Below are 14,465 nucleotides of genomic sequence, written 5' to 3' on the forward strand. Positions count from 1 at the left end.
AGATCTGTATGCTGAAAACTATAGAAAGCTTATAAGGAAAATTGAAGAAGAGACAAAGAAATGGAAAAACATTCCATGCTCATGGATTGGAAGAATAAATATTGTTAAAATGTCAATACTACCCAAAGCAATCTACACATCCAATGCAATCCCAATAAAATTGCACCAGCATTCTTCTCGAAGCTAGAACAAGCCATCCTAAAATTGTAGGGAATCACAAAAGGCCCCAAATAACCAAAGTAATATTGAAGAAGAAGACCAAAGTGGGAGGCATCACAATCCCAGACCCTAGCCTCTACTACAAAGCTGTAATCATCAAGACAGCATGGTATTGGCACAAAAACAAACACATAGACCAATGGAACAGAGACTCCCGAATTGGACCCATAAAAGTGTGGCCAACTAATCCTTGACAAAGCAGGAAAGAATATCCAGTGGAAAAAAGTCTCTTTAACAAATGGTGCTGGGAGAACTGGACAGCAGCATGCAGAAGAATGAAACTAGACTACTTTCTTACACCATTCACAAAATAAACTCTAAATGGATAAAGGACCTGAATGTGAGACAGGAAACCATCAAAACCCTAGAGGAGAAAGCAGGAAAAGACCTCTCTGACCTCAGCTGCAGCAATTTCTTACTTGACACATCCCCAAAGGCAAGGGAATTAAAAGCAAAAATGAACTATTGGGACCTCATCAAGATAAAAAGCTTCTGCACTTCCAAGCAAACAATCAACAAAACTAAAAGGCAACCAACGGAATGGGAAAAGATATTTGCAAATGACATAGTAGACAAAGGGCTAGTATTCAAAGTCTATAAAGAACTCACCAAACTCCACACCCAAAAAACAAAATAATCCAGTGAAGAAATGGGCAGAAAACATAAATAGACACTTCTCTAAAGAAGACATCCAGATGGCCAACAGGCACATGAAAAGATGTTCAACGTCACTCCTCATCAGGGAAATACAAATCAAAACCACACGGAGATACCACCTCATGCCAGTCAGAGTGGCTAAAATAAACAAATCAGGAGACTATAGATGCTGGAGAGGATGTGGAGAAACGGGAACCCTCTTGCACTGTTGGTGGGAATGCAAACTGGTGCAGCCACTCTGGAAAACAGTGTGGAGTTTCCTCAAAAAATTAAAAATAGATCTACCCTATTACCCAGCAATAGCCCTGTTAGGAATTTACCCAAGGGATACAGGAGTGCTGATGCATAGGGGCACTTGTATCCCAATGTTTATAGCAGCACTTTCAACAATAGCCAAATTATGGAGAGAGCCTAAATGCCCATCAACTGATGAATGGATAAAGAAATTGTGGTGTATATGCACAATGGAATACTACTCGGCAATGAGAAAGAATGAAATATGGCCTTTTGTAGCAACATGGATGGAACTGGAGAGTGTTATGCTAAGTGAAATAAGTCACACAGAGAAAGACAGATACCATATGTTTTCACTCTTATGTGGATCCTGAGAAACTTAACAGAAACCCATGGGGGAGGGGAAGGAAAAAAAAAGAGAGGGAGGGAACCAAACCATAAAAGACTCTAAAAACTGCGAATAAACTGAGGGTTGATGGGGGTGGCAGGGAGGGGAAATTGGCTGATGGGCATTGAGGAGGGCACCTGTTGGGATGAGCACTGGGAAACCAATTTGACAATAAATTTCATAATAAAAAAACCTTCAACTTTCTATTGCTAGAATTTTTTAATTTTTTTAATGTTTGTTTATTTTTGAGAGAGAGAAAGCACATGAGTGTGAGAGGGGTAGAGAGAGAGGGAGACAGAACCTGAAGCAGACTCCAGGCTCTGAGCTATTAACACAGAGCTGGACGTGGGGCTCAAACTCACAAATCATGAGATCATGACCTGAGCCGAAGTCAGTTGCTTAACTGATTGAGCCACCCAGGAGCCCATCTATTGCTAGAATTTTTAATGGAGGTAAGTAGAGGAGATATTTTAGACAAAGGGCTCCTACTTTAAAGTCCCCCCCCCCATTTATTTATGTGTATATCTATTTTTCTATTTTATACCTTAAAAAACTATATTCATATCTTACTGATTCTATATATGAAGCACTATGCTGGGAAGGCTTATGTAAATACATCATTTTCTTTGACAATTAAATAATATATTGAGTATATACTGTGCCAGGAACATTTTATATCCATGTTCAATGGCCTCTTGTAGTTTTTATCCTTATTTAATAATATTTTATCCATATTAGACTGGTAGGAAATAGTAAAGATGTTAGTGACTACATACCATGACTGTCTACTCTCAATGGACTCATTTTTCTGGCCATGTAACTTCTAGTAGCACTAAACCAATCCAGAGAAACTCACTCCTAGCAAAAGGACTCCAGGACCAAGGTTGTCAGAAATATTTGTTGATCCAGTCCTCACTCAGATGACTTTTGATTTTCTCTTTTATTGATTTACCTGCTTCACTGTGAATGGTAACATTATAACACTGTTTATTTGCCAGAGTACCAATACCAGTTAAAATCATATTCTGAACACAAATTGAGCTCATTTTAAATAGCATTGCTGGGGTAAGGTAAATATAATTGTTGTTACCTGATGCACTAGCCATGAAGATTAATTAAATAAATCTCCCTGTTGCCCAGCCTATTAATATTGAAGAACTCATATGTGAACAGATGGACCAGACTTGGCAGGTTTTTTCCACATTCTTTAAAAAAATATATCCTGACAGAATTTGTGCAGTCCTGCCATATTCCATTTCAGCCAGGCTTGTTTTAGCTAATCAAGCTTTCCAAAAACGTAAAAGCATTAGTCAGAACTTGAAGCAAACAGCGTATTTTTTTATAGTACAAATGGCATATGAACCAGTGGTCACATGGACTACGTACATGATTCAGACTGCTACATCATGTTTCCAACATAAGCAGGACTTGAGACTAATTGCTCTGGGCTCTAAGAGTTTAAACTGAATCATCATTGTCATAATCACCATCCAATGAAATGACATTTCCATTGTATTATGCATGAGGAGTTGAGATCTCCATGGTCCTAGTCATTCATACTTGAAATTTACTATTCTCAATAACTAAATATGTCTACTCAATGGGTAGGCACAACAAATAATGCAAGCATCAAAGAAAGAAGCCTTGGATATATTATGGGGACTCTTTTAAAATGTCCTTTCAGAGAACTCTAAGAATAATTATTTTTTATTCAGTGTTAGTACAGTATGCCATGTGGTTGGTGGTGAAATTTAAATATTTTATCCCATTTAACCCTAGGACAACATTGAAATGTTGGCATTTCTATCCCCACATTACAGATTAGGATACTGAAGCTTAGGAAGATTAAGTAATTCACCATTATCAAATAGTGCTTGGTAGAGTCAGGATTTGAGTTCATTTTGTCTAACTCTAAGACCAAACTCTTATTCACTAAGCCATACTGTCTCTTTGCACATGGGCTGCGAAAAATAACGGTAGAAAAGAATAAGAGATAATGTTTATAGTGTGTAGAAAATGGATAAGAGCTAATGTTTATAGGGTCTGATGTTGCCCACTAGAATTTGTGGTAGATGCTTTATAGATACACTATTATTCAATACACAGCCATATTAACTAGGTAATACTTCTTCCTTCTGCAGTCAAGAAAATTGTTTCAAACAGGCTAAGTAATGGATCTTAGGGAATACAGCTAAAAGGGGGGGGCCTCCAGTTTCCAAAACTAGGTCAGTTATCCTCTTAACATTGCAATCTCATTATGGTGAAACTAGTCATCCAAAGCTCAGTTCAAAATTGGGGACAGGCTTTCAACTACTCCCTCTGTCCTACTACCCACAACCAAGCAAAACCTAAATGTTGCCTATTTTAACTTCTAAGTAAGTACAGACTCCACTTTCCCTTCCCCAAATCTTCAAACCATTCTGTGTCAAGACCTCCTTATTTAAAAAAAAAAAAAAATTGAATGTTTATATTTTAAGAGAGAGAGAGAGAGAGAGAGAGAGAGAAACCCAGAATCCGAAGCAGGTTCCAGGCTCTGATATATCAGCACAGAGCCAGTCTCGGGGCTTGAACTCACAGACTACAAGATTATGACCTGAGCCAAAGTCAGATGCATAACTGACTGAGCCACCCAGGCACCCCAGGACTTCCTTATTTTTTATCAGAAAAATTCCATTTGTCAGCAGTATGGCTGATATTTGTTGACCGTCTTATTCTTCATGGATGTTGTCAGACCATTACAAACACACATTCTTTAAAATACGCAACAAATAACCTCATTTCTTAAGGTTTATGACATCTTTTAAAACCCTCCTCTCCCCACCTCTGGTGATGACATCCCCTGACTTTACAATCCCTTTCATTATTTATTGTTTTCACATATAATCACAATATTTTTCTCATCAGTTAATCTCATAACTACATCACTATAGAGTCAGAGTGCTGTCACGTTACCAAACCCTCAGTGCCTCCAGGTCATTAACAGAATAAATTCCAAATTTCATGTGCTAGACATAGCCCTTCATGACTTGGTCCATCTATTCATTTCCAAATTCAACTTCCATCACCACCTGCTCAGTACTTTAAATTCTAGCGATACTGAACTAATTATAATGTTTCTTACAAACACCAATGTCTTCCTCATTTGTATGTTTTTTCATGCCAACACTGACTCTGGGACATATTTTTACTTTGATTCACCTTGTTCAATCTTACACATCCTGAAGATTTGCTTCAATATCATCTTCTCTACCTTCCCTGTATCAATGCTGAAGTCTAAGTTTTTTTTTTTAATTATACCATGATGACCCTAGGTCAGAAAAAACTTAAGACTTTTCATCTATTATGCTCTGAATGTGCCTGCCCTAAGACCCTAGTAATACTGTAGTTTCTGGATGAGATATTCCAGAGTTTGGGCTGCTAACAAGTCCCATGTCTCCAGGAAAGGAAACTGGATTACTAGATTTAAAAATATATATACCCTTAAAACCTATGAAAACAGAGCTAAAGATACACATATCAGAGTTGGAGGAAAGAGTTTACATCAACACTTCTGTTGTATTATGGGATATGTTGCATTAGAGATTTATTAGAAACAATTGTTTCTGGATCAGTACAAAATTCTTGCCTCCCTCTATTGCTGTCACATACACACTTTAATTTCATGCATCTGTTAATACATATATCAGTGAATGATGCACATTAAAATTTAAATATTTTGGCTGAAAATTTCAAAACCTTAGCCTTTAGGAAGTAGAATAGTTGCATACAACTGTACCATTAAAAAAAAAGTACATACATCTCAGAAGTTCCAAATTAAGTGCTATTGCAGTTTTGAAGAAGAGAAACACTTCTGGGTGAAAAGTCAGAAAAAGGATCATAGGGCATGTAATATTTGGACCATCCTCAAGCAGTTATCAGGATTTGACTATATAAAACTTGGAAAGTTGGAATGACTTTGTCCTATTAAAAACATTTTTTTTTATTTTTTTTAATTTTTTAAGTTTGTTTGTTTGTTTATTTAATTTATTTTTGAGACAGAGTGTGACCAGGAAAGGGAAGGAGAGAGAAGGAAAGAGAAAATCCCAAGCAGGCTCTGCACTGTCACTGCAGAGCCCGATGCTGGGCTTGAATCCACAAACTGGGAGATCATGACCTGAGTCGAAATCAAGAGTCAGAGGCCTAAGGGCGCCTGGGTGGCTCAGTGGGTTGAGCATCTGACTTCAGCTCAGGTCATGATCTCATAGCTTGTGAGGTCGTGCCCCACGTCGGGCTCTGTGCTGACAGCTCAGAGCCTGGAGGCTGTTTCAGATTCTGTGTCTCCCTCTTTCTCTGTCCCAACCTACTCGCATTCTGTCTGTCTCTCTCAAAAATAAATAAAAATTAAAAAAAAAGTCAGAGGCCTAACCTACTGAGCCACCCAGGCACCCCAAGGACCTTTTTAAAAAGCACTAACAAAATTTTCTTTCTTACTTGGATCAAAAGATAAAGTGAAGAGTAAATTTGTGCAGTCATTGAACAGAGGCATAGAGATATTAATTTATCAATTAATTGTGATTTAATTACTATTGCTATATAACTGATAATTTAATAATTATTAAAATGTCTGAATTTCCTTTTAGTCTTTCTACTAATAAAGGCAAATTATCTTTGGAGTAGATCATAGAAAATACTCTATAAACATTTGTTGAATGAAATTATGAATGGGCAAATGAAGTCTGTCACTCTTTCTTCTCTTCATTGGGAAGTTGATTTAGCATATAGAAAACTTTTGGGAATTTGAAAAGTAAGGTGATCATTGGGATTTAAAAACAATTAAGAGAAATCCCAATCAGTAAAACTATTTCAGAGCCTTGAGTATCTTGTAAGGAGGGTGTAGTTTTGTTTTCATAACAATACAAGGTCACAGTGATTGATTCTATCCCTGGAACATAAGCAAAAACAAAAACTGAAAGAAAAAAAAAAGAGAGAAACAAACCACAAGGAAATAGTTTATTACCAAGAGGTTAAGAACTCCACAGAGAATTATAATTACATGAAGCAGATGGCAAAAATTATTTGTATATCTTTCTAAATGAATTTCCCCCTTTCATGCAATGTCAGGTAAGTTGTTTGGAGAATCAAGTGGCATTAAAAGATCAGTACATTTCTCAGTAATCATTTCTATTGACTGACTTCAGAATTTATGAGTATACATGTTTTAGTTGCTTTGGATGGACAAAAAGTCAAATTTGCAATACATTTGGCTGATATTCAGTTGAGAATTCTGCAACAAATATGTTAGACTTATTTGGAACCCTTATTCTGGATAAGTTCCCCACATAGGAATCAGAAAGCACTCTATAAGCTGACTCTTCCCATAGGTTAGTCAGCCTATACCATGTAGGGACACACTCAAACTGGTAACTAGAAATGGGCATCTGGGCAGGTGATCGTCTTCAGGCAATTTATATACCATAGGATTCCAGGTTAGCTCTCTACTTTCATAATTTAGATAATTTACAAGATCACATTTACTCTAGTATTACACAAATCAAAGTATGTGGCTAAAATATTTTTAATCAGAATCTCTTACATTGCCAAATATTTTTTTGAAAATATTAACTATATCTTAATATTATGTCATATGTATATAGCAGTAAGTTTAAGCAATCAAATATCTTTGGATATAATTGGCTTTCTTACTGTAAAAATTCTGAGTATGCTATTAAGTAAAACGTTCAACACTTTATGATTATTTACTTAGTAGTTCTAGAGTCTCAAAGGTATTTAGATGTGAGGCTATTGATGTGCATTGTCAAATTGGGTCCAGAGAACATATACCAAAAACTGGAATGGAAAAATATCCTGTAAACTACATGAACATGTTAATGGGTTCTACCTTTCTAAAAAATGTTTTCTGGCTGAATGGAGAAACATGGGCCTAATCTTTAATTTTAATGTACAGTATATTTTTGCTGCTAAGGTTTAATTTCTGCCATATTTATTGGTAATTTATATCTCATCTTTTACAAATGACTTACCTTATTTCCATTTTTAAATTGTTTGTTGTTATTGTCATTGTTGTGTGTGTGTGTTATTTTTAAGGTCTTATCTCTTTTTCTTAAATATTTATTTGAGGGGCGCCTGGGTGGCTCAGTTGGTTAAGCGTCGGACTTCAGCTCAGGTCACGATCTCACGGTCCATGAGTTCGAGCCCCGCGGGGGGCTCTGGGCTGACAGCTCAGAGCCTGGAGCCTGCTTTGGATTCTGTGTCTCCCTCTCTCTCTGCCCCTCCCCCATTCATGCTCTGTCTCTCTCTGCTTCAAAAATAAATAAACGTTAAAATAATTTAAAAAAATGTTTATTTGAGAGAGAGAGCATGCATGAAAGTGGGTGAGGGGCAGAGAGAATCCTTTACACTCAGCATGGAGCCTGAGGCAGGGCTTGGTCTCATGACTGTGAGATCACAACCTGAACTGACATGACAAGTTGGATGCTTACCCATTCAACCACCCAGGAACCCCTGTAGGGTCTTATCTCTTAAGGATGTTAACTATTTGATTAATTTGTTATAAAAACTTAACCCTAGTTTATCATTTTCTTAAAATGTACTTTAAAATATTGAATTTCCACTGGATAAATTAAATGGCAAATTCCTAAAGAATGATTCAAACAGAGAATATTTGTCATTATTTAGCAAGCTAGTCGGCTGTGAATAGCTTATTTGTAAAGTTGAAATACCATAGATTTCAGTCTTGGGCATAGGAATCGTGTACATTGATGATCCAATTAGCTAAATGATTACTAGTCTTCATTACCTGATCTTCCATAGTTCTACCTAAAAAGTAGCTGTATAACTAAAGATGAATGTACAAAGAAAATATTTAGGATTAAGTGATAATCAGTAATTAAATTTTAGAGTATGTTTCAACAAAAAAAGTGAAGTAGATATTAGAAATCACATGATACATTTGATCTTTAAGAAGCCAATATAAATGAGTCACTTCTAATACTAAATTGTTGTCTTTTTCTCAGTCAAAACTTTCCACCTTAAGTGAAAAGTGACCTTATTTCAATTAGTGTTAGGCTTTCTTTACTATTTCATTAATGTTTATCTAAAAACAAACACTTATTAAAAGTTATATAGGTATATATCTGTATGAAAGTATAGAAATGGAGGAAAGTATAAATAAATAGGCATATATATACATATATATGTACATATATACATATATATGTATATGTATATACATGTATATGTATATGTATATATATATGTATATGTATATATATGTATATGTATATATATGTACATATACATATATATGTATATATGTATATATGTACATATATATGTATATATGTACATATATATGTATATATGTACATATATATACATATATATACATATACATATATAAGCATATATATATACATTATGTATATATATACATATATATAATTATAAGCATATATATGTATATATATATAAGCATATATATGTACATATATATGTACACATATATATGTACATATATACGTATATATGCTTATAATATAATATAAGCATATATAATATAAGCATATATAAGCATGTATATATATAAGCATATATATGTACATATATACGTATATATGTATATATATGTACATATATGTATATATATATGCTTATAATTATAATATTGTGGTATTTTATTCTTTGCTCCTAACCACACTTTCTGACCAGTAAGTTAGAGACTTTAGTTTTCACCTTATGCACCCTTACTCGATTTTCCCTACGGTTATGAAATCCTATCATCTTTATTTTTTTTAAATACTCCCCAACCGTAACTTAATTCTTCTCAAGCTTATTGTCACGTATTGACTCCAGGCCATCTCTTCTGCCTAGATTACTTCTGCCTAGATTACAAACTTGATTCCCTCCTTCTGATTTCAGTATTCTCAATTATATTTCCCACATTACATTAAGAGTTATCTTCTTCAAACAATTCTGATCAAACTAATCCCTTTTATAAAAACTGCATGTGGTTTTCTCTTGTCCTTAGGATAAAATCCAAACATTTGAGGTGTTTAGAAGACTTTACAGTGGTTATACTGCTTTCTCCAGTATAATTTTACCCCAAACATATGTTCCCTTTTATTTATATCCCAAATACACAAGGCATATTTCATCAAATATACCATTATTTTTCTTAAATGAGTTCATCCAGAAAAAAAATAAATATAAGACCTTGAGAAAATAAAATGTATGGCAGTGGCTTGTTCATTTGGGAGGTAATGCCAAGAACCCAGTATAGTTGTGATAATGAGTAACTTACTGATGGGAAACTGACCAGGAGCCTCTAGGTGACTGTATAAAATGTTACTATTACTAGTATAGCAAGTATGTTACTAGTATTCTCACCTGAAAGACAGGAATTGAAATATTTATCTACCATCTCCAATCCTCATTTTGTGGGCTGCTCACAGGACTCCCTGGCAACTCTGGCCTGTCCTGAGTGTGAGTGAAACTAAGGCTGACTTACACATTAGTAGTTCCTATGGCCCATAAAACTTTTAGAGACCTCTAAAAGTTTCAATTTCCTTTAACTCCTAACAATCAATTAATATAGTACAGATTTTACTCGTCTTTATACAAACACAGTCATGAAAGATACGCATAATACTTTTTTATGTTGGAAGGGGCCCATGAAGACCAATTAGTCTAGGGTCTTCAGAAGTCATAGTATGGCCCTAGGATAAACATGCTCTTAGCGCCAGAAAGCCTCAGGCAGACAGACATGGTCCCAAAAGTTAAGGCATCCCAGCAGCTGCTACAGAGTATCTGCAACTGATAAAGTATTTGTTCTCTGTGAAACTCTTATTGTTTCATTTATCCCATATCCTGTCCCTGCAATAATCCCCTAAGACATACCTACATTGTCACAAATCCTTCTGATAAATTCCACTAACTCCTCAATTCCAAGTTTAAAAGTCACTGCATCTGGGAAGTTTTCCCTGATCCCCATGTCTGGATTAGATGCAGTTTTTATGCACTTTGAGATCTCCTTTTCTTTCCCCACCACTGTGTTTTTCACACAGGGATTGCATCCTTACTTGCATTGCTCCCCTCTACTAGATTATAGGACCTGTGAGAGTAGGATATATTTTTTGCATATATTTGTACCATGCAAGCACAGTGATAAGCACATACTAGATAACCAGTTATTACCAGGTAGATTAAACTGAGTAGTCATGAACTTATTCTTAACATGGTTGGGTTGTATTTGAAGTCAGGTTGTTTAAAGAGAGTATACTGGATCACGTTATGTCAAGTTTGCTAAGGCTGGACACTATTTTCCCAAATCATTTTCCCTGTGTACTTCTAAGTAAAGCTGAAAGAAGAAAGTGCATGAGATTTGGCAGACATAAAGCAGACATCATTACTCTCAAGAGGTTGTCACAATCAACCCTAGTCATGGACAGAGATACCCAGCGATTCCCTACTCTTCTCTATGGCACATTGAACTTATCTTCTTGACTACTGGCTATGCTAATCAAAAGTGGATTCAAGTCTGCCTTTCAGATCTTGGCTGTGGATCTGAAGCATGATGATTGACACACAAAGAACAATTCACTAGAGGTGGCAGTTCCACTAGACCTTTGTGTGTGTGTGTGGGGGGGGGGGGGTTCTCCTCTTCACAGTTCCCTCTGGTATCCAGAAGTCAAGCTTCTTGCTTGACACATGATGGTTGTTTCTCTGATTGTCCCATTCTCAACTTTCTGATTTTCACTGTCCCAGTTTTCCCATTTTTATTATGTATCATTCTGTAATAAATCTATTATTCCCATAATATGTATAATGGATCTGTTTTTATCCCCTGAACTGTGATGGAGGCAGTACAGCATTCAATTGCATGGAGATATCACAATATGTTAAACTATGGCTGTATTGTTTTATATTTAGTTGGTTCTCATCTTTTCAATCTTAATACTGTGATGAACAATCTTACATTTTTTAAAATCATGATACTTTGCAGTGTTGATATATTTTTCAGGCTTGTTATGAGTCTTATTCTTTTGGTGAACAGTCCTGAAAAGGAATTGAAATAACTATTTATGTCCTGTTTTTACAAATGTTTGTATAATTGGATGTCATTGTGAATATTTTCTATCAAATTTGGCTAAGCCACAACAGAGAAGTAAATAAAAGTCAACCATTCCTTCAATCCAAAGTAAGATGCTAGACTACTGTTGCTAGACCTACTAAGAATGTTAGAAAATATAATTTTGCAGTAAACACACACTTTGCATTTGAAGATCCAAAAGAATTGATGTTGAATAAGCCTAGCCTAAGTAAGTTTATTAGGTAAATTTTCCCTCTGAGCCTCCCTGCTGCCATGAAGAATGTGAGGTGGGCTCAGGGTAGTGTGAAGAAGTCTTTCCATTCCCCTTAAGTCTAGTGAAAGAAATTTTCAGAGGGACACATGGAAATATTTATATTTATTATCTGGAGTCTTTTGTGGGGGGGGGCAATTGATGGTGTGGAAGAAGCTGAAAATAATGGTAAGTGACCCACATCCAAAAGACGAAGATAAAAACCTAGGCCTGAAACAGCCTGTGTAGTGGCAGAAAGAGTAGAGGGGGCTACAATAGGAAGAAGCTATGCATGGCAGACTTAATTAAGACCCATGACCAGATGTTGGTTCATTTTATAGAGAGACAACCAGGAATCATCTTTAAGGAGATTTTGCCCAAAAATCACTTAGAGGTATGGTAGGGCTCCAATAGAAATGATTGTATTGAATAGATTATGGGATGCTAGAAACTGTGGGCTGGTGGGGTGGGAGTAAGCCACAGAACATCCAGCTCTCACAGCAATTTTTGTTTGATGTTCCCAGTGAGAAAATCTGAGCAACCCACAGAAACATTCATAAGAGAAAAATCAACTTTCAAGTCCAGTATATGCCAATCCCCCAATCACATATGTACCAGTCAAGTAACACTTTTTAGTCCCTGTATCATCTTCTCTGTTCTTCTCACAGCTATAAAATAGGGGGTCAGAAACAGCTAGAGAGTAGGCCAGAGGTATGAGGAAAAGTAGTATTAAAATTTTTATGGAGGAAGAAAGGGAGAAAGGGGAGAAGAGATGGAATAGACCCCTCCTCCACTATTGTGGGCTCCCCCAACCCAAGCCAATCCAAGCCATGGGAAAGATGAGAAGACACAATTTTAAAAGATGGATTTTCTTTGATACAATCCATTGAGTATTCTAGCAGCTAAACCAGGACAGTTCATTTGGCTAAAGTGATCAGAAATAAGTTTTAATATATAAGAATGACCAAAAGATTATAGCAGACTGAATTTTACCCAAGATGCAAAGAGAGAATGCATCTACAGATTTACATTTAAACTGGAAAATGCTTTCTATTGAGCTTTATAGAATCCTGTACTTTCAACTTAATAGTTGATTTTAGTTATAAAAACAAAACCATTGTGCCTGATGATCAGCTGTATATATACCAAAGAGCATATTGCTCCTTCAACTATTACAAAATAGAACTCACCCAAAGGAAAAAAAAAAAAAAACAGGGTGCCATATGTGCTATATGAAAAAACATACTTTAACATAATTTCTTCATTTTGTTTTTAAATACACAATGTATACTTTAATAGCCCTTTAAATTTATGGAGTTCTCTCTAAAAGCCATCTATAATGACCTGGGCATGTAATTCTTAGTCAAGAAATCAATCTTTACTCCCACCTATACACTAAATGTATAATACATAATGAGAGCTTTGTTGTGAGAGCATAATATAAATGTACAATAAGGGTGTCAAGTTCTGGCTGAAAATATTGTGATCAATATCATTGTGCACGGACAAAGAAATATTTTGTTTTTGTTTTAGACAAAATTATATTCAATGACCATCAGTGTTATGTGCCAACAAGCATGCCTTTTAAAATGCAATACTTCTTCCTTCTTTGACAAAGAAATGGATTCCCCATTACCTATAAGGAAATGCATCATATGTGAAGGGCATAATTTTTAAAAACCTACTTAGAAGATGTTATTGGACACAAAGTAGAAAGAATATTGGTCATAGAACCCACTGGGCTTTAATTTTAGTTCACTTACTAGCTATTAGTCTTGGGCTAGTCATTTAATCTTTCTATATATGGCAATTTGTCAGAAAAACAAAATCAAAAACAAAAAGGAGCTAATATGTACTTAGAAATTACCGTGGAGTTAAGAATTTTATTCATATAAAATCTTATTCTACTCTATTCCTGTTCAAATACTATTTTCTCTATTTCACAGATTTTTAGAAAAAGGAAGCTTATATAAGTTTAGTGATTTTTTTTCTAAGACCACATAAAACGAGACATAGGCATGTTTTCTGGCTGTCTTGGTTATTTATCTCTGCATAACAAAACTTGCCTCCCCAACTCTACCCAAGAATTCAATGTCTTGAAAGAACAACTGTTTTGCTCTCTTTCATGGTTTGGTGCACTGACTGGCATCAGCTGTTCCACATGGTGTCAGGTAGTGCTACAATCATCTGGTGGATATTTGGACTGGAATATCAAAGATGGCTCTCTTTATGGAAGAGCTACTGGTCACTCAGCTTGGGCAATGAAACAGAATATATGCACATTGTTTCTTCATATGGCCTGGGCTTCTCATAACATGATGGTTGATTTCCAAGAGGAAAATTCTCAAAAACAAGAGTTCCAAAAGATCAAGAAGGAAGTTGCAAGATCTTTTACGATCTAGCCTTGAAGTCAAGCAGTATCATTTCCACCATACTTCACAATAGAGGACCAGCCCAGGTTTAGTATGTAGGGGAACTACACAAGGGCATAAATTTAGAGACTGGGGTCACTGGGGGGTGGGAGGAGGAGGTACATCTTGCAGACTGGATATTTATTACATTGATTATAAAGCCACTGCATCAAATTATTTTTATGCAATATTATCTGCTCCAATTATTTCAAATGGTGG

Source organism: Puma concolor, chromosome C1, assembly GCF_028749965.1.
Source record: "Puma concolor isolate L17-30 chromosome C1, mPumCon1.1.hap2, whole genome shotgun sequence".
NCBI classification, from domain to species: Eukaryota; Metazoa; Chordata; class Mammalia; order Carnivora; family Felidae; genus Puma; species Puma concolor.